Source organism: Hirundo rustica, chromosome 5 (genome assembly GCF_015227805.2).
Source record: "Hirundo rustica isolate bHirRus1 chromosome 5, bHirRus1.pri.v3, whole genome shotgun sequence".
NCBI classification, from domain to species: Eukaryota; Metazoa; Chordata; class Aves; order Passeriformes; family Hirundinidae; genus Hirundo; species Hirundo rustica.
Window position 1 is genome coordinate 43,738,827 of NC_053454.1, and position 27,185 is coordinate 43,766,011.

Consider the following 27,185-nt stretch of genomic DNA (forward strand, 5'->3'; position numbering starts at 1 on the left):
AGAGCAGCAGCAAGCATACCAATGGCACCATTGGGGTCTGCTAAAATAATGTACTGAAGTTTCCAAAAGGCATTCTCCTAGAGCTTTTAAGGCATTGGTGGGGCAAGAGGACAGATCGCAACATGGACGAGTTATTGGCTGAAAAGATAAACCTGGATGACTTGATCAGAGAGAGTGAGAAAGTGTGCAGATGATACTGTGTTACTAAAGTGTGCAGGTGATAGATACTGTGTTATTCATGGTACTAAGGGGGTCAGTGGCAGGCAGCGCAGACTCGTAAAAGGAATTTACCAGATCCAGATATGAACGAAATATTAGGCAAAATCTAATACAGATGAATGTAAAATGATCCACTGAGAAAAACAGCCTAAGCTTTGCATTATCATGGTAGGCTCTGAGCCTGCTATCTCCAAGTGTTTTCCAATCTGATCATCTTAGGTTTTTGGCAGATTTAAGTGGGATCCATACCACATATACATGTTTGTAATGAAGGACAGAAAGCAAATCACTTTTCAAATGTACATTTCAGGAGAAAGAGATAATTTTCTCATTCAAGCTGTAGTAATTTCTGAACGAGAGAGGAAGGTCTTGAATTGTACTGTAACCTGTTCCATTAACAGAGTAGCACAGCAGTTTCCATTTTTAGATCACTTCACAGTGTGCAGCAAGGGAGCAATTTCATTGCCTTCCCAATACAATCTGGGTTTAACTGTGTATATGGGCTTTTTAATTAGCCCCCCTCACTCCCACACACATATTTATGCAGGGAAATTTATTCAAGAAAATACACTTTTGGGTATGTATCCAAGTTTTGTGTGTAAAACAGCATTAGATGTGAAGGAAAACAGAACCATTTTGAATTATTATGTCACCCAGACAGGAAAAAAATGCAACGTTATATAGAAAAAAACCCCAAATGATTGAATATTCATGAGAATAAAACCTATTTAAACCTAAGTTGTTAGATTAAACCGTTTATAAGCAATCCACAGGTTGAAATTTGTGTGCCATATATATTTGATAAGTAGCTGGAAATTTTAAACAATGAAGTAAAAGCCAGTCAAATCATTCTAACTAACAGCAGCCGAAAAACCCCAGGCATTTAACAATGCTTTTGTTTCCTGAAATTGTCTGTACTGCTTTAATATATCACAGGCCTAGAATATTACCTGTTAACAGAGCCTTGTATAATAAATATGGGATCTTGTTCTAGAATCCAAATTTCTGATACCCCCAGGAGTTGATGGCGTTGGCAAGTAACTGTATCACTGATTATTATAGCAAAAAATAGTCCTGCTCATGGCTAATACCCTGGGCTGGGAACATACATGACATTTGGAGACATAAGCCAGGACTTAAACACTACACATTATTTCCTTGCTTGGCACTGCAGTTCTGTCTGAGTGAATTTTGTTGCTTATCCTGTAAATCATTAAGAATTCCTGTCTGTCTTCTACAGAAAAAGAACATGACACAGCAAGAAAACCAATATACATAGAAGCTGTGATTGTCTCTGCTCACGTAGGAGAATCAAGTCTAGAATGGAAATTGCTTGCTTAATTTGTTGGGGTATAATCTTCTCTCTCGCCCCTAGCTCCTTACAAACAGCTTATGCCTTTCGTGTGGCTTAGGGGCTCACATGGATGGTCATTTTCTCTCACATTTCTAACATGTTAACTATCTAGGTGCCTGCAGCATTAGTACATTAGAGCACTACCTGAAAAATAGTAGCAAATTTGTAATGGGAATAATAATTTAATATCACAAAATGTGGCAATAGAAGATGGATGTAATGATAGTAAATGGCAGATAGTCACAGAAATGAGACATACTTCTTATTCTGAATTATTTGACTGGAAATGTAACTGTAATTTCATGTCACCTAAGGTTTGCTTGGAAAAGTTAAAATCTTTAACAGAAGGCTGTAAATAATATTGCCATACTAGACAGACATTGCTTTAAGCTGTCCTCCTTACAAATATAAAGATGTCCTTTTGGTCAGGGATCAGAGACAATGGGGTGTAATTGCCCATCTAGCCAGGGGCCTGAGGTAGGGGAGGGTGAATGCTTAGAATGACTAACTGTGTAAGTTCAAGCCATACTGGAATCAAATTGTTGTTGAATCAAAAATATATGTGATGGTGTAAAAAATTTTAACAGTATTTTAAAAATGCAGGAGACCAATTTGTCTAATCATGCATTATCTGAAGACATATTACATCTAACTCTTTGCAAAGCGTGTAACATTATTGCATACTGGTGGGATAGTATTATGATTATCTGGCAAACCACTAAAGCCACCTAACTGTGAAATATCTTAGACAAAGTACGTTATGTACCCAAATTGAGCAAAAGTAAACTTCTGCATATAGTGCTTTCAATTATGATTATCCAAAAATAGTGGCTTTGATTATCTTTGATTATGAGGACTAACTGTAGATACCAATCTACTATAACTAATTATTGAAATCTTACACTATTTAATTCATTTAATTATTGAAACCTTACACTATTTACAGATTTTGGAAAGAAAAGCTCCCAGCTCTTTCTAGCACAGAGCATCTTGGGGTCAACAGCTGAAAAAATGAAGTAGTAGACCTATTGCTTGCACCTGAAATTCATGACTTTTCCTTAATAAGGTATTTTTTCTTTTGACTGTTTCCGTCTTTAAGGATAGCCATGAATTTCCTAAAGGGGAAAAAAATACCCTTAATTTACTTGTAGAAACTATATTCTATCAGTATAAGGTACAGAAAGAACCTCATACTCACTGGATCTTGAGATTGCCTTAGGAAGAAGGACAGATAGACTTGGTGCAAGTGTTTGAAAACATAAATGTGGTTTTGTATCAGAAGAAAATGGAAAGCCTTACTGATGTTTCAGAGCATGCACTTGCTGACTGATGAATGTGCGTTGATATACTGAGGTAAACTGTAGAACATCAAATGCACTTACAAAGTAAATTTTTTTGCATTATATTTTTAAAGATATTCATGCTAAAATAAGGATCCATTCCAGTGGTTTGCAGAGACCTGTTGCCTGTAGGATGGACTCACATTGGAGAAGTTCATGGAGAACTGACTTCCATGGGAGGGACCCCACAGTGCAGCAGGGGAAGGATGACTCTTCCTGAGCAGCGCCAGAAACAATGTGTGATGAACTGACCACAACCCCCCGTGCCTTGCCTCCTTTATCTCTGAAGGAGGGGAGGTAGAGGGGAGAAGGAGGAAGAGGCAGGGGAAAGGTATTTTTAAGATTTATTTTACTTCTCATTATCCTGCTCTTATTTTGTTAATAATAAATTCAGTTAATATCTCCAATTTGAATCTGTTTTGCCTGTGACAGTACTGCTGAGTCACCTGTCCCAGACCTTATCTCAGCTGATGAATCTTTGTTATATTTTCTCTCCCCTGTCCAGCTGAGAAGTGGTGCTTTGGTGTGCGTCTGGCATACAGCCAGGGTTGACCCACTCAAATGTCAATGACATTTTGGAAACTCAAGGTCACAGGCACCCTGTACTACCAAACCTGCATGTGTGACTTATGGAAATGGATTTGGTTGGTGTGCAAGCTATCAAAATAAGTCACTTGATGATCATGAGTGAAGTTATGGAAGAATGAAGATATACAAGAATGAAGATGTCAAGTAATGCATAATTAAAATGGCTGATTCATGATCAAGGCACTATTTCCACTCCCTGCACTGAGGAATCCTTCCTTAAGTATTATTGATTCTTGGTTCAGTCTTTGTCTTCTTTGTATAGCTTGTTGCTCTAATATCTAGAAAGGCGGGTGCTGCTATTGCATACCAAGGAAACAGCTTGCATCTGGTCAAAGGGTGTCACATCAACTGAATCACCTTTGTTGCTATTACAGTGCCCACAGACAATTCTACTGTCTCAAATAACTCTGTCTAAAGAGTCTGGGTCTGCACGTCAACCTACACAGAGTAACGATATAAAACTAATTGCCTACCCGGTTATGATGAGAAAAAAAATGAGGAAGAAGAGTGAAAGCATACACAGACACAGGCATAAATCAAACTTTATCTCTTTGCATACTGATGCATATATTTTCTTTGAGGGCTGAAGTCACAAATACTCTGTTGTAATTAATATTGTGCTCCAGTGATTTGGGAATAATTTCTGCTGTAAGCCCAGGGGACCTGTTGATGACCCTTCTGCAAAGGTGTGTTGAACTCACAGAAATACTGATCACACTCCTGGGGAATTGGGGGACTGCTGGGGGACTGTTGTGCCTTTGAAGTTCTGAGAGTCCACTTCTGGAGAACCTAAAGGTATTTTGTTGCCTGTAGATTTCTATGAAATAATGTGGTGGGTTTTTTTTGTTTTTTTTTTTGGTTTTTTTTTTTTTTTTTTTTTTTTTTTTTTTTTTTTTTTCCCCCCCTAGGGTAATGGCAGATTAATTCCAGAAGCACAAAACTAAAAAGGTGAACATTTATTTTCACAAGGGCTAGAAAAGAAACAACACTCTTTTGAAAAATCCAGAAATACAAAATTGTAATTAGTAAAATGAATACAGGTGTGACTTATCTTGTTGGCTGATAAGTATCTACTTTGTTATTGGCTTCCTGCTGACCCATTTGAGGGCTGTCTTGTTGCTGTGCTGATTTAATTCATTTATGGAAAGATTTGAATGTCCTTTCTTTTGTTTTAATGTCACCTTACTGCATGACTGACCAAAAATAAGTTGTCTGGTGAGACTGAGGATATGAGAACTTCGGCCTTAGTAACATGTTTTGTAGACAGCATAACTTTGAAAATGACAATTTATACAATATCAGGTTATCTTTTGGTCTATGTGGGATATTTGTGGGATATTTCCAAGTAGAAAAACACATCAGAGACAATTTTTTGAATACAGACAGTATTAGCGACTACTGTGCAAAAACACCTGGTGGTCTGTGATTTCCAGTGTGACATTTCCTGCCCATTTTCCATAAGCTGCATTACAGTTTACAAAATATGCACTTTTCTTCTTATACAGCAGACCACACGGGAATGCATTTACTATTTTTCAGATCCTTTAATAGCAGACATAACAAGTCAAGGATAAAAAAAAATCTTATAAATATATGATTGTTTTATTTTATTCACAGTTTGTTTTATTCATTCACAATTGTATCTTACAAGATACAATGCGGATTCCAGGGGCTTTGGAGATTTTTGTCTGCTGGCTCTTTATGCAATCAAAACAACTTAAATAAGTAGAGTAAATTTCCACTTAATTGTATTTCTGAAAGTATTTTTAAAAATCTATTATGGCTAACAGGCTGAAGATATTTTGTAAATGTTTTAATTTTTTTTTTCTGAAATGATTCTGAAGTACTTAATTAGGTGTAATGTATACCAACATGCAAACTATAATTGCTGAATGTTAAATAATTTCTCCTTTTTTGTTACACTTCTGGCATTTAATTGACCTTTCTAAAAAGAACCAGTGCATGCATAAATGTACCTAAAGTGTATTTGCAATGATTTCTCCCAACTTTGGTTGAATTTATAAAGTCAGCATATTTTTGTTCCTATTTATGATTTTGTTAATTAATGGTACTGTTTGGGTGGGTTTCCCTGCCTTTTTTTTTTTCCTTCCCCCACCCCCTCCGTTCTTCATTTGCTAGAAACTTAAAATTACGAGAGGAGAATTATTTGTAAGAAAAGCCAAGGGCCATTCTTGGAAGCTATATCCACTTCCTGGTAGTGTCTGGGCATTTCTTTGAGCTCTGGGCAGGCACGTGGATTGTGAAATACATGTTTATATGCAAAAAAAACCCCAAACCAAACAAAAAAAAAACCAACAAAACACACACACACACACACACACAAAAAAACCCCACAAAAAAAAAAAAAAACCAACCAAACAAAAGAAGTCTGGATTAATATAATAATCATCTTGTTCGAGTCATAGATTTCAATAAAAGCCTTCTAATTCTTAGCCTAGAGCTCTTGAATCTTGTCTCTTCCTACAGTCTTTCTTCCACTTATCCTCAGTGTTATTCCAGAGAGGTTTTTAATTCTCTGTGAATTTCAGCTGTAAAACTAGTTCAGACCACTCTTTACTGGTCAGTGAGGTTTCTGTTTCTGCTACTCACTTTCTTTGTCTACCTACAGCGTAAATCTTATTTGAAATATCAACAATTGAAGCTAGAAAACAACCAAGTTGTATTACATTTGCCTGGTATGAAATGAGCAGAGAAACAGAAATGCTGAACTTTTCTGTTATTGAAGAAAACAGAGGCAGAGAAAACATGACAAGATGGGAATGATCCTGTTAAATTATTTTCAGTATTAGTTCCATTATTGAAATTGACAGCTAATCCTCTGGTGCTACTTCCTCTTTCTTCCTGTTTGGTATCTGGAACTGGGAAATATTTCAGTAAAATATTTCAAAATTTTCCATGGAGAACATAGACTTTTTAGTAGTATATTTAAAATTATTCACATGCAAATATGTAATTTAAATGTTCATAGTTTTGTTTCCATATTTTTAAAATTTTATGCTTTGTTTACCTGAGAACATGAGTAGAAATATAGTCTTTAATTTTTGATTAGTTATTTTTTACAGCCACTTTTAATTTGAAGGTTTTATGTTAACAAATTTTTCAAATACACTTTAAAATACATTTTTTTAATATAGTGTCTCAGATTACATACAATTTGGTGAAGTGTTTGCAATGTTTAACATGTGAACGTGAAGAAACCTGATGTTAATACTCTGTAGTTACAACCCTTATGCAGAAGTGGTGAAAGAGCTGGTTTACAGTTGATCATAGGAAGATTCATGTAATTTTGATTTTTTTTCTAGTGCACACTTCAGAAAAAGTTCTTGGAGAAGCCCCAGTTTCTCTCAGTCTGTGTGCATGAAAGAGAGGACTTATTCCCCTGTCTGGCTGAATTAACCTGTCATTTCTCTATGCAAAATGTAAACCCTTTGATGGAAGTTATTGATCCAGATATATTCATAGGAGTCTATAGTTCTTGTCTCTCATTTGGACCAAGAGTGTGAGTTTCATGGTCTGAAAGTACACTGAGCATCAGTAGCACCTTATAGTGTCTCATCCTGGTGTGGTCAAGAATATCTTAGAGTCATGGGCTGTTTATTTCTGGCACAAGATTTTGCAATCTTTTCTTCTGAAGAGCTTCTGTTTTTTAAAAATTGACATTTTGCTTTGAAAATTTCCTGATCAGGTCAAATTTTGCATAATTTAGAAATTATTAAAAATAATTACCTGAAAACAAAGAAAAGTTTGTTACGTACTGTTATAATTGTGAAACTATTGAACTTGGCAGTAGTATCTGGTCTAAAGATTTAAACTTTTTATCAGTATATAATGGTTAATGAATTCAAAAAGTTTCATTATTTTTATTAACTTTGATGTATGTTTCATTCCTGCTCACAGAAATTGATATTCCAGAGGAAATTGGCTACTGGAAGCATGAAGTTATCTAAAGAAAAAGCTACATCAGCTGAGGTAAGATAATCAGCTAAGATACATCATTTTAATAATAGGCTTTTGCAGCAGTTATTGAAAGGGCAGTCTCTGGTGAGACTCTTAAACAGCTCATAACCCCTCTCTCTCCCCTGACAGTGAGAAAGACAGGAAGATGCTCATTCAGCAGATTAGAAATATTTTTCGAAAAGATTAAAATAGATGTGGCTAACCTTCCCCCATATACCCATTATCAAAGACCTAACATTTTGACACTAGTAGCATTTAAATGTTGTCCTGGTTTGTTTTCCTCTCTGCGAAGTTTAGGAGGGTGTTCCACGTGGTTTGTTTTAAAATGTGTTTTATGTATGAGGCTTAGTTGCATATTTCACTCCTATAAACTGTGCTCTAAAACTATAAAACATACTGCTCTATGAAAAAAATCTGTTATTTTTCTGTGTAGGCGTTTTCTGAAGAGATTGTCTTTGTGTAATTATGTGAATTTAAGAATTGTACTGAATCATTTAGAAAGATACCAATCTGTTTATATGACAGCAGCCATTCTTGATATTTGTATCTTTTTCGGAGAGGGATGCAAGACCAAAACCATCCCTTTCACTATCATATGGCAAGGTACAGTGATGCTCCACTGAACCATCCGCTTTTCTATATAGATTTTTTGAAAGGAAAAATTCTGCCTGAATGTAAAACTTCATAATTGAGATACTGTGAGACATTCCAGAAGTAATTTTAAGTGTTGTGACTAAGACTGTTCATAATATTATTTAAAAAAAAAAAAAAAATCATCAAAACAGCAAGTCATTTGTCTTTCTCTATCCATAAAATGAATATTCTGCAAATGGCTGGGATAGATAGGTATTCTAACCTGAGAAAGCAGAGTAAGTTTTCTGAACTTTCTTAATATCTTTGTTTAAAGCATAGCTGTGCCTACAAAACCATATTCACAACACAGAGGATAAACACAGCTATAAATGTCTTTTTAATGTCAGTCTGGATTTCTTAAGAATTAAATCTAGGTTGTTTAAAAATTCATATATAGCATGTTCTAAATAGCAATTTAACTGCGGATGGAAAGTGGTGAACAATTCCTTTTTTTGCTTGACTTCCATGCATGGCTTTTGATTTACCTATTAAATTGTCTTTATCTCAACCTATGAGATTTCTCACTTTGACTCTTCTAGTTCTGTCCCCCATCCCACCAGTGAGTGTGGGTGGTGACTGATTTTCACCTGGGGTTAAGCCATGACACAATCTAAGCAGAAAAGTGACCTGCAGAACGAACTAACCTGAAAGGTTTAGAACAAATGATAACAGGAGAATGAACTATACTGAAAACTAACCCTAGTATTACTATTTATATCTTTAGTTGGTTTCCACAAGGCTATATTTCCTCAGCTCTTTTCTACATTAAAATAATACAAACACCAAGATGGAAGCCAAGCCAAACCCAGGATGTGGTTAAATATATCTGCTTTCAATTTCCATGATGGGGAGGAACCCTTCCCCTCTCAGGTCACTTCTTTTTTGTCTTAAACCTCAATTTAGGAAGAATTTGTAATAACTATTGCATATTTGAGTTCAAGTTAATTTCAGAGGTCAAGAGGGAAACAGTCTTTGGCCACTGGCTGAAAAATTCTCTCCTGACCTGTTATTCTGATGTTCTCTGTACTGAACCTGTGCTTTCATGCTCCTGTGGGCTAAACCTTAAAAAAGTACTTTTTAAAAGCCCTGAAGTCCTATGTCTGTATTAGCCTTATCAGTGAACTATTTAATAACAACATTCAGAGTGTCTCTCCTAACAAATAGTACAGGGAGATACAGCTTTGCTAAAAATCCACCTTTGGGCTCTAAGCAGACAGTGAGAAGCAGTCAAGCACAAGAGGATAAGCCTATTCATCTTTGCCCCGTTTGTCAGTGGTTGCCCTGCAGTCTTTATCCACCATAACTGCACTTGTAGACCCAAGGAACTATTGTGATTAACTTTTGCTCGTAAAGACCGTGGGTTTACCATCCCCTTCAGTAGCCAGATATGTCCAGCAAAGGCATCTGCAATGAGGGTTGGCAAAAGGAAGATGTATACCCAGGGCTTTCAACAACTACATCAGCTCAGATGGAGGGTTAGGCTCCAGTTTGAGTTACTGATTCCCAATCACACCTTAAAATTGCCTTTTCTAAGCAAAGCAATTAGATTTAGTTACTTGACAGCACACCCTAACACACTAGCAGAGGTAAATGAGCTTGTCACACACAGCCTGTACCACCACCATAAAATGTGGCTGCTTTTTTTTCTTAGTATGAAATTCAGGTTTCCAGAGTCCTTCCCACAAAGAAATGGCAATGTGTAACCAGTCAACTAGCCTGCAAATTCTATCACAAATTATACAGTGTCACAAGTTTTCTTCATTTCTCTGCATCTCTGCTGTCCAGTTTGTTGAAATTAGAACAAAATAAGGACAAGTAACCTTCTAGATATTAATCTTTTTCTCTCTCTTTTTTTTTTCTCCTTTTTTTTTTTTTCCCCTTTTTTTTTAAATTTATTTTTTTTAGTTAAGTCATATTAGGGAGATATGCAGGGGACTCTGCAGGCAGTTCTCTGAAAAATTTATGTGATTAGGATTTTGATTATTTGTTTGTTTTTAAAAATTTTTTGTTTCCCAGCTGCACATCTATTTCACTTTGAGTGCCTATGCGTTCAGATTTCCAATAAATTCAGCAGTTTTCTTTATGCATATAAATATACCTCAGAATGGCAGAGCAATTAATCTATATAGTGGGTAAGTGACTTGACAGAAAGTTGCCTAATGGTAAGGAGAACACAAACCATTGGATAAAAGCTAAAAAGCAATGTTAAAGCGTTCAGTTGTTAAACATAACTATTGTCCTGGTATCTCAGAATACTGCTCTGCTTATAGAACAGGGCTGTTATTACATCCCTTGTCCTCTTAAAGTCCAAACTGCTTTAATTTAGTCGTATGAAATCCTGTATCATCTATATCTGCCGTCTCGCTCAACACATGATAAAAAAATTGTACTTTTTTTAATAATGAGTCTTTCTCTGAGTCTCCATCTTTACTTTGTTATTTGGACTTTGATATACCTATGTGGGAAAAACTCAAAACAGACTCCTTAGGAAGTTGTGCCTTTGCTTATAAAGCAATTTAATATAAAAGTAATCTAAAATTTTTTCTATTCACTAATTATATGTAGCTGCCTTTTAGCTAGTCAGAACAAGATTAAATTGCTAGGCAAAAGTCCTATCAGTGTGAGTGATGACAATGTACTTGAGGTTGCCACGATATGCATGTGTTTATCCTTCATGAATACCAGGATGAACTTTGAATTCAGGTTCTAATAATGCAGTAGCCACAAAAGAAGTGAGGAATGACAACGAAATGGAGAAGAAGGTAAAACCCCCCAACTTTCATTAACACTATTCAAGAATGTTTGAGGGGTTTTTTGTTTGAAATGGCAGGTTGGCAATCTGTAGTTCATTGCTGAGAAGCAGATTTGCTAGTGTTTTAAAAACAGGCAAGTTTTAATACTGTTGATTCTGTCTAAAACTCAGTCTGGTTTGTTTGTAGCACTGATTAAATTCATTATTTACTGCTAAAAACCATGTAGACTGACAGCTATTTTTATCCAAGAAAACTACATCAGAGAAAGTGAATGTTACCCTTACCATCTGGCTTCTTAAATACTGGAAAGTAAGAGCAACAATAAATGCCCTACAGGCAAAATCCAGGAGTTTTTTAATGGCTCAGGGGATAGTAGGTGTAACCTGAATTGTAGGGTAGAGTAAGAGAGAAGAATTGAAGACTGAAGGTTAGCAATGGTGTTTTGTGGCACTGCCTGTTGACAGATGCTTTAGGGCAGAAGAAGGAGGTCATTGATCTAAAGGTCAGCCTGAAATAGGAATTTCTGTATTTTTCTATCACTTGTTTGTACAAGATCTGGCATTTTTCTTCTCCTGAAAATCGTGCCTCCTAGCAGAAGTCAATACCCAACATAGATATAGTTAAGAATATATATTTAATACATATAAATTTAAATATAAATCCAAATAACTGTTGATTCAGATATTGCATTACATAGCATATGTAATAAAACTATCAGAGATATGGAAAATAAAGTAGAAACATATTGTTTTATTTACCTGAATTAATTAGAAGACAATGGAATTTGCTGCATAAGTTCCTTAAAAAAGGATATATATTACTTTTTTTTTTTTTTTGTTACATGATTATTTATGTGATAACATATTGGCATTTTAGTTCTTGGGACAGTGAAGACTTTTACCCTGCCTTCTCCTGTGATCTTAGATTAGAAGCTAGAGGAGAATGAAGCATTTGTGAAGGTATCTTGTGGGACAGGCTTAAATAAAACTGAAGTGATGCTATTTGCCATAAAAGCTGATAGAAGAAGGATGGATTCAATTTATGATTTTTTTAGGTCATAATCTGAGGACTCAAAAGAGTGATTTAAAAAAAAAAAAAAAAAAAAAAAAAAAAAAAAAAAGAGAAGTAAAAAGAAGATAAAATGAAAGGATTTGAGGTATTTATTATATGTAAAAATTTGCGTCAAAATAATTGGAACCAATTTTAAAAGCTCTGAGAAAAAGATAAGGACTGAAGTAGCACAGTCTTTCTGGATCAGAATCAATACATTTCTCTTGGTTTTTGTTTTTGATTTTGTCAAAATGACACTGGTAACTGGTACATGGTCAGCTTTCTGTTCAGCCTGTGGGCAGCCGTGAGCTTGCTCCTTCCTTCTTTCAGGTTTTGCAGTAAGTACACATCTGTTTCTTAGTTTCATCTTCCCTGGGGCAGATCTTGAATTATGTGGGAGCTGCAAAATTTCTAAGCTCCAGAGCTTCATGGAATGTCTGTTTTGTATTCTCCTTCTCTACCCACGCTAGTATTGGATTTGTGTTCTGAGATGTGCAAAGACTCATTACTTGTTTCTACATTGAATTTACATATTTTGTTTTAGCAATGCAACTTCCTGGAAGGTGCATATTAAAAAAAAAAAAAAAAATCCACTTGGAAAACAAAGATTTTCAAAAGGAGATATGGAAATATTCAGAGAAATTAATATTTTTGTTGTTAAACTTTGTGAGTTAAACTGGCTCATCATTGAACGAAAGTAACATGATCCATTAGTAAGAATATTTAAAGCTTGTAGAATCACACCTGTTCTTTACTTACTTCATTGATTTTCACAATCTTTTAAATTCATGCTACTCTGATAACCTTTGAATATCATTCTCCTAGTTGAGACTACGGAGATCAAAGATTACGGATATATCAGTAACAGTACCCCACTGTTTTTATCTCAGTTTCTCTCTTCCCCCTTCATCACTAGCTGGCAATGTTTCCTGCTTAAATTTTTGATCATATATTATACCCTAGACTTGATGGGAGAGAAAATTTTGCTAGATCATATGAGCTTTCTTCATATATGTTTTTGCAAAACAGTGGTTTTGTCCTACCTAGTAAAAATGCATAATGATTTTTTTGTGATGGTAGTATGAGCAACATTATGTATCTTAAAACCTAGGACTCTCATATTGTTTCACTGTCACTGAAATTAGCTATATTTCTTGTGTCACACGGATTTTTTTCTAGATACAGGCTTTAAAACTCTCAATATTAGTGCAAGGAAAAAAAAAAAAAAATCAAAGTGCTTTCTCATATTCAGTACCTTCAAAATTCAAGCAATGCTTTTATTGACGCTCAAAATCTGGAACCTGAATAACAGTGAAGAAGAAAGTAGGTTATGCTGTATACTCCTATTGTTTCCTTAGCTAGTGTGTTTTGTGCCTCACAAATGTGAGTACACGTTGTCTGCTGCTGTTTCTAATTATATGTGATAGATCACAACATCCTTTTAACAACTGAAGCTGATGAATAATATCTTTGGATGCTGAGCACTCCCCTGTTTCAAATTCTTTTAAAATTAGTCAATGGATTAGATCACTGTTCTGAGGTGAGCTTAGTGACAGATACTCATGCAGAGGTAAGAGAAAGACACACCTATGGGGTCTGTGGGCTGCACAAGCCTTTCTTCCACAGGCTATCATGGTAAAAATGAATTGCATGCATAAATATATTGTGAATGACTGTTGTTCAGCTCTCAACATACAGCAGTATATTATTCCATGAACAATAATGGCAACTCAGGTACTAAAGAGGTTTCTTTAAAAAAATGCTCCATCAAAAAACTGGACTGAATTTCAAAGTCCAGTGTATCAGCAAAAAGCAGATTTTTTACGCTTACTTCTCTCTGAGAAAGAGATTGCAGGAAAAAGGGGATGTGCAGGTGACCCTGCCTGCTGGGACAAGAAATCTGTTCGTAGTCTCTTGTATCTGTGGCAACCCCTTTGTACTCACTTGTCCTTTGGCTGGGCACTTGCTGTACTGTGTGGTGCACCATGGCCCTGCTGCAGAGAGTTCAGTAGCAGCCTAAGCTCAACTGATGTGTTGGTTTCATTGCTTATATTCACCCTTTTTCCTGGTCTGGCAAATGAGTAAGTCCGGTGCAGTTGTCCTGCCAACACCACACATAGGATATGACTTTAAATTAAGATTGATGTGAGGACTGATGGAACTTTGCTTAATTTTTTTCTTGTCATGCATTCCAGAATTTTTATGAGAACAAAAAATCCCTTTTTCTTGTGAATATAACCTGGTGATCCCGATGGACCCAGTTGGTTTTGGTAATTAAAGCAGCAGCTGCCTTGTTTCTATATGTTGTGCAAATGTCACAGATATTGAATCTACAGCCAGCTTCTTGGGCCTCTGGCTGTTACCAAATTGAGGTTCCACTTGAGCTTTAATTTCCCTGCAGCAGAGGTAGATATTGTGTTCTGTAAATGTAGTGAGCTGGCAGCAGAAACCGGTGTCCTTGTTACCTGTTATTTAGGATCTGGGATGCCAAAAGGCCTGTGTGTCTTCATTGCCTGTTGCCATCCCAGCTCCTGGGGAAAGCGCAACTTTAACAATCTCAGCTGCTGAACTGTTGCTGAGTGGTGTCAGCCTTACACGTCAACTAAAGCTGACTAAACAAAAAGTGTTTCTACTAAAGTTCTGCTTAAACAAGGGAGAACTAGTTTCATCCAAGTTCATCACCTCCATACACTCCAGTGTTTTTACTCAGTGCGTGAGCAGAAATTTTGAGTATGGTGTTTGATGAGGGCAATTTCCCACACTTAACTCTCAATCTTGAGACTTTTTTTTTTCTTTTTTTTCCAAAGTTTTCATCTGACATCCAGGTCTGAATGTTTAGCTGAAGGTGTGACTTGGTCCTTTGCAGGTCTTTAGAGCATGAATTAACTTCCACGTAGGTATTTTTGCAACCAAAACAATATGTCAGAGCAACAGATAAATAAATGCATATGTGGATTGATTTTTCTAAGGAGAGAGGGAATAAAAAGTTTATTCAGTAACCTGCAAAATGTTGTCCCCCTATGAAGAAGGTTTGACATTTTGCTTTTTTTCCTCTAATTGAATGAGAAGTCAGAAATTTTTGAGCGAGGAAATATTATGAACAATGGAAGATAAGGAGATGAAATTGGGCTTTGGGACTTCAGAAAAGGATGATTTTATTTTAAAAAAGTTTAAAAGTATTGCCTTTCTGGAAACAGTGCAATTTACTGTTTGGAGACAAAGAGCAGAGCTATACCTCTAGAAGAGAAAGTACAACTCTGGAAGGTAGTTGACTAATTTCAGACTTCTGAGCCACTTCAACCATTCTATCACATTTTTATTACTAAATAAACTACTTTTTAAAGCATATTGCCATCAAACACATTATATCCAGTTAACTTGTGCCATCATGAACCATTATACCAAAACCCTTGAGGTATAAACCTTTATGCCACTGATGGGAAAACTTGGTCTGAGAAATCATTAATGTTTTGTTTCACTCATAAAGAAAAGGCCAATAAAAGTAAATAGGACTCAAAGTATAAAAGGTTTTCTGGCATCATTTGAACATTGTATTCACCACAAAGAGAAATTTCTGAAAGGCTTATCTAACGTGATGATAGTAAGTAATCTAGACTGTTGTTATCTGCTTTATATTTTGTTCAGTGAGCCAGTCCCTATAGAAACATTGAACAATGTCAACAAGTAATGGATTTCAGCCCAAATGTGTAATTAAAAAATCTAGTGAATAGAAAACATCCATCTTGATTGTGTGAACAAGAATAGCTTACTGAAGTCAGTGAAATTGCAGCATAGAATTCATAAATTTATGGTAGAAAGATGACTTTTCCACACATAGCTATAAAATAGAGGAAAATTCAATATAATTAAAAAAATATTATGTGACTGTGTAAGTAATGCTATTAACTCCAAGTAAAAATCTACTCACAACTAACTGAAACAAACCCCTCTTCCTAAAATCTGGGTATCTCCACATCAAAAAAAAAAAAAAAAACAACCCCAAACCAAACTAACCAAACAAAACCAACAAAAAACCCTAAAAAAAAAAGAGGCTTTCCTAGTCTTATTTATCAGTATAATTACAGAAACATGTATTTTAAGAACTTTTAACAATATAACACAAAAAGGCAGAGAAAAGGGACAGAGGGAAAAGGTAAAGGTGATGCAGATTTACCAATAGACTGGAAATGTAATATGGCTTGTAAAAGAATGATGAAGGGAATAGTGGCATTTTAAAAATTAAATTTATTGGCAATCTGTAAAGAATAAAGAGAACACTGATTAGTATTAGTGATTTTTTAAGAGCATTTTTGTTTAAGTATTCTTTCTGTGTGTGTTGTCTGTAACATTCAAAGAATAATACGTAATGAGGCAGGTGCTGCAAGTACAAGCAACAAATAATATTAGGTTGAAAGGACGTATATGTGTTTGTAACTCAAGAAAATAGGTCCCGTTTTACCAAACGATTTTGGATTTTATCAGTTCTATGACAGAACATGAATACTACTCTAGTGTATTTGTTGGTCCTTAAATCCAAGTTATGAAAATGAAAGTAAAAATGCAGTTAGCTATTCTTCTGCAAACCTTCTCTGAAATCCAAGTTACATTGATATTTATGTTGTTGCAGTGAATATTTATGGCAATAAGAGAACTGATGTGATTCTTCTCAGAGATTTGCAAATGTGAGCATTTTACTTAAATTATCATATGAATAATTGTAGATTGAATTAAATCACCTCTATAGAAGGATCAAAAAATAATTGAGTTACAGCTAACTTACACCCTTATTGTCCTTGTAAGGAATGCTCTCAGAATTATGGATTACTGAAAAGCAGCAACATAAAGGAAAAAGGGTCAAAGTTGATCTTAAGCACAGTGGTAAAACAGAAGAAAATCTCACTTTGACTGCACTGAACACAGCTGGTCTATTGGCTATTATTGTTATTATTATTATTCATTACTATTATGATAATTACTAATATATACTGTTGTGGTTGTTTAATTGTCAATGGACTGCTCTGTATCCCCCTATTTCCCTTGACTTAATGGTTTTCCCTCAAAGTTTTATCTGCCTCCTCGAGTTGTCTGTCTCACCTAACCCTGTCCATATTTCCAGAACGTTCCCTGCGTATCTTTTGTTATCCCAACACCCTGCCTGCTCCTCCCTGGAAAGTACCTAAAACTTGACACCCCATTGGCCCATGTGACCTATTCTCCTCATTGATTTCTGAGTTGCAAAACTCCTCCTTGTGATCCTCCCCTGCTATATTACCATTGATTAAAGTTTAGTGCACACCCCTTAGATTTTCCCCAGTTTATAAGCCAGTGCACAGTCAGTTCTTGGTCTTTTTGTCCTTGATGCTTTGAGGGAATAAAGCCTTGTGGAATTCAAACAGAAGACCTCCCTCTCATTCCTTGCTCCCAACCTCTGCCTTTTATGATCTTTGGTGTCGTAGAGCAAGCTGCTCTAAGCTGCATCTTGGGTCACCTGCGTCTTCCGCTCCTGGCATGGTGCTGGGGTAGTGGTGGTGGGCGAGCTGTGAGACTCTGACATGCCATCAGCAGACTTTGCAGTCAGAATGTTTCTGCAGTCTATAAACAACTTATTCCTTCTCATTTACACGTTTCCTTGCTTCTGTAAGAAATACCGCAAAATTTTTGTCTGAAGTCAGATACATTGTATAAACCTAACTGAATGTGTTCTTGTAGAGCTAGAATGCAGAATACTGAAAATAACAGCATATATAGTTCTTGTCATGTTTCAGACATTCTTATTTTACCATACATGTGCCAGGATATATATTCCTTTTTGACTCAAAGAACTTTTCTGTCTCACATTAGTGTGTTGGTTTGTGTGACAGGGTTTTGGTCTGTTTTTTTCTTTTTATCCTCCTTTTTTCCCCCCTGTGATATTTTGTTTCAAATAATGTTCTGGAAAGAAAGTATTCACATTAAGAAAAAAAAAAAAAAGTATCTAAAAATAGTTTATAAGCTGACTGATTCTACTAGCTTAAATTTGCTGTGGTTAAAGACGTAAAACCCCTGCAACTTCTGCATGTGTGTGTATTCCATCCTGATATGTTTACAGAAGTGATTAACAGTAGACTACTTTTACATTGGTTTTACTGTAGCAACATGAGAAGAGTATACTGATAATGCTATTATTTTTCTTAAAGACCTTAAACAATCTAATTGCACTGGCACCATTTCTATGCTAATTTACCACCACTACTGGCATGAAATTGTTCTACTAGTTATTTTAGGATTATTTTTGTAGCTTGTGAGCAGTAGTATTTATTGGTGGTCACATCAGATGTGATCACTTTACTAGACAATACTGCATTGTTACAGACTCATTTTAATAAAATGCTAGTAGATTGCCCTAGATATTTCCTGAATGTTATACACACTGCAAGGTCAGCAAAATCTCTTATTGGTTGCTGTAGCTCATCTCTGGAAAAGATGGTGCAATAAAGTTGCCTCTGTTTCCAATGCCTCCAGTAATTATGCTATGCATTTGGTATTATTTCTGTATCTTCATCTGCTGATCGTTACAACAGAAATTGAGTTTTGTATTGGCATTTCTTCTCAGCATATTACAATTTGACATAGATTTTTTTTTTTTTTTTCTTCTTATATAGGCTCACCAAATGGATAGAAAATAATATTCTTACTTAGCTTTAAAGTGCGGTTGCTTGGTAACTTCCTCAATAATGCTTCATACTTTTTCTGAGATTTTTTTTTAGGTGTTTTTCTGCCAGATTGAATAAAAATAAGAATGTTTTTAGTAAGAAGAATTTTTACTCAGAGTAGATTCTTTACTTTTCAGATATCTCAAGACACTGGAAGTCCTATTTGAGGAAAGAAAGTTAATAAAAAGCTAGTAGCAATACTTACTTGAATAGTGAGGAAAAAAAAAAACCAAAACATTTTTTAATGCTTTATGCACCAAACTTTTCTGATATTACTCCACAGTATTTAAGATGCCTATTTCACCTTAAACAAGATTTCTGAATGGGACAGAATGCCAAATTTTGGGAATCTATATTTTTTAAATTGCTATTCTGCCTTTACTTCATGAAAGTATCCCACCAAGGAAGAATGATTCTTCTTCTTTTCATTGGTTTATTGGAGACAAACTCGAGAGGCAAACATTTCTGACCTACTGTACTTAGGTGGGCTTTGTATGCTACTGAGGCAATCCACTTCCATTCTGAGACAATCTGTTTTACAGGGGGGAAAATGAATGAGCACTTGAGAATACAGCTAAAGAAAAGATCTCATGTTCAAGGTGAGAATAGTAAAAACAATCCTTCACATTATGTTAAAAGGCCTTCATGAAGAGGACTAATTTTCAAAGAGAATACTATATAGTAAGAAAAATATGTAATAGGGACAGTCAGGCAGCAATTGGTGTATTGTGTTAGAAGTTCTGGAGATGTGAAGAGGAACTGATAACTTATTTCAGTTTCTTCTTTCTTTTATTTTTTCCAGTGGTTTGAGAGAAAGTCCTTCAGTAAGACATCAGTTATTTCATAATTTTGATGCACCACAACTAAGTGGGAATGAAAATTTTTCTTCTTAGCTACTTGGAACATTCAGCTGCATAAAGTCACTTTTAACTACCTAGGATGATCAGGTCCAGAGTCAATCTTGATTTGATGAACTCTTTAGGTAGAAAATTGTCCAGTTCATTATTGACAGATAACTAATGCAATCATGAAGGATGCAGTTGATACAGGGGAAAAAAGAAAAAAAAAAAAGAAAAAAAAAAAGAGTGGCATCTCAGTATTTTTTTTCCATGGCATCAGGAGTCTACTCTATTCCAAAAATAGTAAGACTCCACCTCTCCCTGTGAACCATGAACTTTGACAAAAATTATGACACAATTATTTTCTGACTCTAATTTATAGTGTCAAACAGTATGGTAATTTACTGTGCTTCAGCCAGGTGGTTTTGCTGTCTGTGGCTCTATTGTGTGCAAAGATTCTGATGTTTTCTATGAGTAAGGGACAGACACTAAATGCACTGTTTTGGACATCATACAAGTGCTGCGGTATCTGAACATAAAATATGTCATAAAACCTTGATCCAGTTTGGAATGTCGGTCTTTAGGACTGGTGAGATTCAAAGCTTGTTTCTTTTTTTGTTTTAGTGAAAACTTGAGACACCAAAGCAGGGCTGTGGCTGTTACCATCAAACACACAAGCTACAGAACTCAACAGACAAGGTGGTAGGAAACTGGGACCTCTTTGTGGCAGGCTGCCAGGCCACTGGCTGTACTACAGTGACTTGTGAGTGTACTGTCCTTCCATCTGTGAGACTCCAATAAAAATTAGTCCTCTTGACAAAGGTGTACTACCAATCTTGTCTCTGAATTCTTTTCTGCTTTGTGACTATGTTTCCATCACAAATGCTGCTACCATACTTAACTCTGCTTTTCTTAATCCAATAAATTTCAAGAATTTGTGGAAGGAGAAAGTGCTCCACTCAAGTACTGAAATACAAAAAAAGTCACTGTTATACCCTTGACCTGAATTCTTTGTTCATTCAATTCTAGTCATCTAGATGAAGCCTAGACAGTGGCTGATGGAGTAATCAGGAAAGTAGGGAGGGTGTTCATTTTATCAGAGTGCTGAAAAAACTGTGTCTTTTTCCATCCAGCTCATAGAACACATAATTGCTTGCTAGAGATTTATCCAAAGAAAAAAACAATGCTGGTCAAATGCCAGAGAAATTGTCCCAGTCAAAGAGCAAATGCACGTGAACCAAAAGACCAAAGACAATGGAAACAGATATGGTAAACCTTAGTAAGCGCAGGAATCTGTTAGCCATAAGAAGAATTAAATTTTGAAACAGACTTTGTTTTAAGTCTGTTTTGGCTATGTCCTCTAACAAATATGATAAGAGACCACTTCTGAAAGGGACTGGGTCATACAATACACATTGCCTCAGAAAAAAAGGAGTTAGACATGGTGACAATGAAAGTTATTTTCATTGGTTTATTTGTAAAATAGTATCTTAAGCACCTTGTACTATCCCAGGTTATTTACAGGAGGCTGCCCTGATTCTCTTTCAGCTCAAATATATAGCATGTCTTATATACAGAAAAATTCTAGATGTTGTCAATGTGGTGGCATTATACTGCTTTGGGGCTTATCTTGCTCCGAAAGCTTGTAATTCAGGCTGGTATGTTCAGAATGGCTGTAGGATTTGGGTGTCTAAATCACACTGATGTCAGACATAAATAATCATCAGGCATTAGATATATTGGTTTGAAGTCTGCACTCCTTAGCTGTGAATAGATTGGTGACTTAACAGTGCAGTTTGGTATTTTGAAAAATGGCTTTCCCATCTTAGTTCTGTATTTCAGTTATATTTCTATGCATTTTTTTAGAATCACCTATTAATTAATTTAATTAAATTATGTACAACCACACCGATCTTACTGCTCTTCCTGTAAACTCAGGAGTTTGTTTATGAATTTGTCACATTTCAGCAAGAGGGAACCAGTTTTTCCCTGAAGTCGTTCCAGCTAATTGGCATGAAATTGTCAAGATTCAATGCATTAGCTCTTTGTAATTTCATTACCTTTCATGCTGTTTTTTTCCCATTTCATGACTACAAAATCTTGTTTCATTTTAAGAGGGTCTGAATTTACGATGGTGTTTCTGGTATAGAGCATATAAAACCTAAAAGTGTATATTTACCAGAATTAGGTTGTTACAAAATTTATCTTTTTGACTTGAATAAGACTATTTCATTGAATGGCTGCTATTTATAATCAGTAACGTGGATCACTTTAATTCTGTTTTCCAGGGAAATATGCTGTTATCATGGAAGGTTGCTGTGGTCATCTAAAGAAAATATTTAACAACTCCTTGTTTTATATTTACTGCTTTTCATGTTTATGCATAGAAAAAAGTGAGCTACAGAAGAATCTGGCAATTCGAATAAGAGGTGTCTGTTGACCTAAGAGATAAATTTTTTTCAGGGAGATATGTCTTCTAGTTTCAATTAACTTTAATTTTAGTATCAGTTCTCTAAAGTGCTTTATTTTCTAATGTCAAAAGGGGTTAATGAACAGTAATTTCACTAAATTTAATTGGTCTTTTGTACAGTTTTTTGAACACTTTGATAAAAAAGAATTCAGCATAAGTCCCTGCACTTAGCAGGTAAAAGGGCAGAGATCCTGGTCATCATTATTTTAATTCTTGTAAATTAATTTGTCTTGAAGAATTTCTGTCTGTGGAACATTCAGGCTGAAGCTAATTGTGAGAGTTCCTAATTGATCTTCCTGTGAAGACTGAAAATGACTTTTCTCTCTCTGTTTCCAAAGAAGAGTGTGTCTACCCACTTGCCATTTTCTGTGTTCACATCTAAGATGTTTTTCTACAGCTTTTTCACTTTGTGAATATTCTACCTCCTCTACATGTGCTCAGTGGTAGGATGGATCACGCTGGTTTGGCAGAGAACAGCTCTAGTTCCCTTTTCCTCCATGCTTCTTACCCATTGTGGACCCCTTGGCATGTCCTGTTTTTTAGCACACCTTTGTTTCTCCCACAATTTCATCAGCACAGTTTTTAATATTTAGTTCTGCTTCATGGATAAACATATTACATAGATTTGGAATTGGTGTTAATCCATACTTAGTGTGGTTAGCAGTGTAGATGTGCACATGTAGCCACAATTGATCAATATTTCTGATTAAGGCTGTTTTTAAGAAATTAACATGTGCTTTCAATGTATTCTACACATCTGCTTTGGATTTGGTGGTGCATGATACTTCTTAGCCAGGCAGCTGTCAGAATTTACAGAACTCAGAATATGGGCCTTTTTTTTGCTTTTCTTGTAGTCTTTTGCAGATAGTCAGATCTTCAGAAACTTAGCTGCTCTTGTGCCAATATTCCTTAAATTTTTGGACTCTAAAATGACCAGTAAAGAATGTGTTGTTACTATAGTAGTGATCATCTTTGTGATTTTACTTATAAGTAAAACCAATTACATTTTTGATCCAAGAAGCTTTTTCCTCAGGAAACAGCACTGAAAGTAAAGGTCCATAAAACCTCATTGCCATTATTTTTGCCCATGTAAATAAAATATAATTCTGGATAAACTCTTTTTTTAAAGCACTGAGAACCCTGTTATGCATGTGTGGTATAAGCCAAACTATAGTAACATTATTGCAATTGAGACAGTGATAAAGAATCTGAAAGTGACAAAGATGAAAAGCCTATCAAGCTGCAAAACTTTTCTGTCATTCTCTGGAAACATCTGTATATATTTCTGCCTGTGTGACTATATTTCTTTACGTGTGACTGTGTATATACATCAATATTTTTATGCATACAAGTGTACTAAATATTCGACAATTTGTTTTTGTTTGTTTGGGTTTTTTTTTCCCTTTTACTTACCCAGGACTTTCAGATTATTTTATCCATTTTCCCTCCTCAGTTTCCTGTTTGATATGCCACAAATCTTTCAAAATATCTACTTCTTGCTCTTTTAATAACTGCAGCAGAACAAAGATTCACTGAGAATGTAAAAGTGCCATCAAATAATCCAAAAGAAAGAAGAAATCAGAATAACTTTAGCTCTTCATAGGTGTGGTTGCAAAAATGTTCCTCAGGTAAGCAACAACTCTTTTGCTGTTGTTAATTCTTGGTAGTCTTTGCATAAATTTGAGCTACATCAACTAAACCCACATTCACATACAGTTCACTTTGGTCAGAACTCTGGATTTAAGTTGTCTTAGAGAGAACAAATGGCACCTAATCCAGATGGCAATCCATGAGAAAAAAAAAAAGAAGGCTACAAAATGTAAAAACTTCTGAACAATTATTAGGTCATAAATGGTTTGCACTAGCTCACTATATTGGGAATAATTTCTTCTTACAATCAATCATTTCTTGCTACATGAAATAATCTAGGAAACAGAAATGGCATTAGAATTTATTTTGCTTTTAAAATACAATAGATTACTAACAAGATCAAGTTTGATAAACAGATTATGTTATTCATGTGACAACACAGGCAATGTACATTTTAGTGGAAGCCAAATTGCTGGGTACTGGAAATATAACATTCACCTTTCCTCTCAAAGTGAAGAATTGAATAGAAGTTTTATACAGCCTTGGTAATTTTTCCATTAATGGTGTGTAAATAAGATTCAATTCTATAAATGTTTGTTTGCTTTAGTGTGTGATTTTGCAATTAATATTATAAAAATGAAAGACTTGTAACATATCCTAATTGAAGGAATTACCTTCTAGGCATTATTGCCTCCTTGGCTAGTGTTTAAAACCTGATTAAAAAAAAAAAAAAAATCCAAAACCTCTCTGTTAGAAATATTTTTGTACTATATCTGCACCTTAAAAAACAAAATATTTTTCTAAATCCTCAAAATACTTCATTTCTGCTTCTAATTGTTATAGCAATTTCTTATAGAAACAAGAAGTAAATCTTCATTTATCTTAATGAAAGTTTATTTTGAAAACATTATGTGTAAACTTGGAAAAGTCTGAAGAGGATTTGTAGAGAACTGAGGCTTTCTTCCTATTTAAATGAGGTTACAAAATCAGAGTAGAGATAAAGAATTTTTAATATTATAAACTTCTTAATACTGGAGTCCATAAAGTTGCTTGAGTCAAAACCCTATAGTTGAAAGACTATAGTCTGAGAAATTAATACAAAGAGTCACACATCTAAAGCCAAAGGAAAATAACTAGAAACATCAAAAGGCATCAAAAAAAAAAGAGACATTGACCTGGGACCAGTAAAAGAGCATAGGATAGCCATGATTTATTACTAATGAATGCTGTGGGCAATACAAATGTGGCAACATTTAGGCAGTTGCACAGGAACAAATGAAGCCTTCCACATTTGTGTGGCTCCAGAAAGAATCTGATTTCTCTCTTGAATATTTGAATAATGCATCCATTGCCATGAGATATTAGTAAAACTACAGTCTTACTGTTGGAGAAGAGGTAAACTTTATGTGGTAAAGTTAAGCACAGTTATACTTTCTGGGTGGGCTGGAAACAATGCCTTGTGGTTCAAGACAGTAAGGAAAATATTTTTAAAGGAATAATTCTCTTAAGAAATTATCATGTACTTCTCTGGTGTTAATAAATCTTTTGCTTCTTTTTGCTACACTCAGTACTGACTACTGTTGAAGACAGATCACCAAATTATAAAGTCAATGTGGCTAATCTATCCTTAATGTTCCCATTACGAAGCTATTTCTGCAAAGATGTTTATGTTCTTACATGGAAACCAGTCTTGACTATAATCTAGAACAGAGAAGAAGGGGGGGTGCGGGGAATGAAGAAAGATTTCCTTCACATGACTGTACAAACTGTATATAACTATTTACTAAATTTAGAGGTTTCTCCTTCAGAGAGGAGTGTGGAAGAAATTGCTTTACTATTTTAGGTGATTTTTTTTTACTGATCCTGGTAAGGTCCATTAAATACTAGAAAAAAAATCAACCTGATTCATTAGATTAAATTTCTGTAAACATAATTAAATCCTGTCCTAGATTTGTTAATGTATCAGTAAACTAATTCCATTTAGTCAAACATTTGCTTTGAGTCTGAACAGAATTAATTTCCCTGGCGGTGAACTATAGGAAAGCAACATATAGTCAATTGTTCAAGCACTGAGATTATTGATGTAAAAAGCAGAGTTACGGCAGAAATGTTGATATATTCAGTAATAAGAGTCATTAGAAGAATTACATTTAATTTGAGGAACAATTAATTTTTGATTATATATAACAAAGAAGAAGAATAAAAGAATTTTTAGTGAAGGTTTAGTTCCTTCTTCCTCTTGGGGTTTTGTTATAAAAATTTGAGTTTTCTCCTCAGATTCCACAGTTTAGCTGATGGGGTGAGACTAAGATGAATCAAAATTTGGCAGAGCAAAAATATCCCTTTTTGCCACTGTATAAGTGGAAAAATTTAAATGGAAGGCATCTGAGAGGATTTGGGACAAGCATTGTTGCCTGCACAGAAGAAAGGATTCAAATAGCTGTCATATGAATGTTCAAAGGCCTTGTCTCACTAAGGGTTTGTGAATGGAGAGGAACAAATAAAAGTATTTGGAACAGATTTTGAGCACAATCCTGTTCCATTTTCAATAAAGGTTTGCACTTAGAACAGGAACAAGACAAGTTATATCTCCTGTTAGTCTCCTGTTCCCCTTCTGCTCTGAGCCAAGAAGAGGACCCATGAACATGCCCAGGGCAGAGCTGAGCTTGCCCTGTAGCTGCTTCCCAGGGGCACGAGCTCAGCACTGCTGGGTGGGTGAGTCCCGGCTCCACACTGACAATATTCAGTAGTTTCTCTCTGGGGCTGAGCGAGCTTGCTAAAGGTAAAAGAATGCACAGTACAGAAATGTGAAAGAGGCTTGTGTCTGATTTAATGATTAATATATTCATTAGGAGATGAGGATTCTAGTGCAATTTTAATTATTGATGTAATGTTGTAAAAAGACACTGGGAGCATAATCTTTCTCTGAGTACCCTGCATTTGTGAAAGCCTGAACTCAGATACTCCCCCTACACATGGACTGCCTTTTGAGGTCCTGTGACAGCCATTCTCCTTCTAGTAATGTGAATCTCAGCCCACTATTCCATTGATTTGCCTACAAGTGAGTTAGAAGCTAAAAAAAATCAGGGAACAATTCAGAAATTATTAATCCTGATATGATCTGAAGCGATTTTTTTTTTAAACTACTGCAACAAAAAAGCAATTTTTCATACAACCATATTTTAGTTAAGTGCAAAGAATATCTGGCTAAGTTTCTGAAATAGAGAAACACTTATTCTCCCTGAGTGTCTGATCTTAGTCCTTCAAGATTTAATCATAGTTTCCTATTACATTGAATAAAAGGGATACACCCGTGAATGCTAGATATGAATAGAGAATTCATTTTCAAAATGCTAGTCTACATCCTCACTCAATTTATCTTTAAACTACTTTATAACTGCTATCCTCAGGCTGGCTCCTTCACACTTCTTGTTCTTGTATGTGTGCATGCGGGGTTTAATATTCACAGCACCCATTCAGCGAAATATAATCACAGAGAGACTGCCAGCATCACCTCTACTGTTCAGTTCTGTGCACATTTAGTTGCAGCAAATTATAGACAGAATAAAATATGGGGGGACACTTCAGTACTAAACTCTATGCATGTAATGTTTATAGGAAACCTTGTAAGCAAGATTGACTGCAGAACAATGTCCAGTTTAGATCATATAAAACACTA

The 27,185-nt window shown here is 35.3% G+C and overlaps 1 long non-coding RNA gene across 1 annotated transcript; it reads left to right on the top strand.

Annotated features, from left to right (window-relative positions):
• The first annotated feature begins 2,994 nt into the window (after positions 1–2,994).
• On the top strand, positions 2,995–23,221 carry LOC120752984 (uncharacterized). The gene is made up of 5 exons (XR_005700910.1): positions 2,995–3,244; positions 3,419–4,187; positions 7,420–7,491; positions 20,071–20,209; positions 21,735–23,221. It is a non-coding gene; the product is annotated as an uncharacterized LOC120752984 (long non-coding RNA).
• Positions 23,222–27,185: the final 3,964 nt, after the last annotated feature.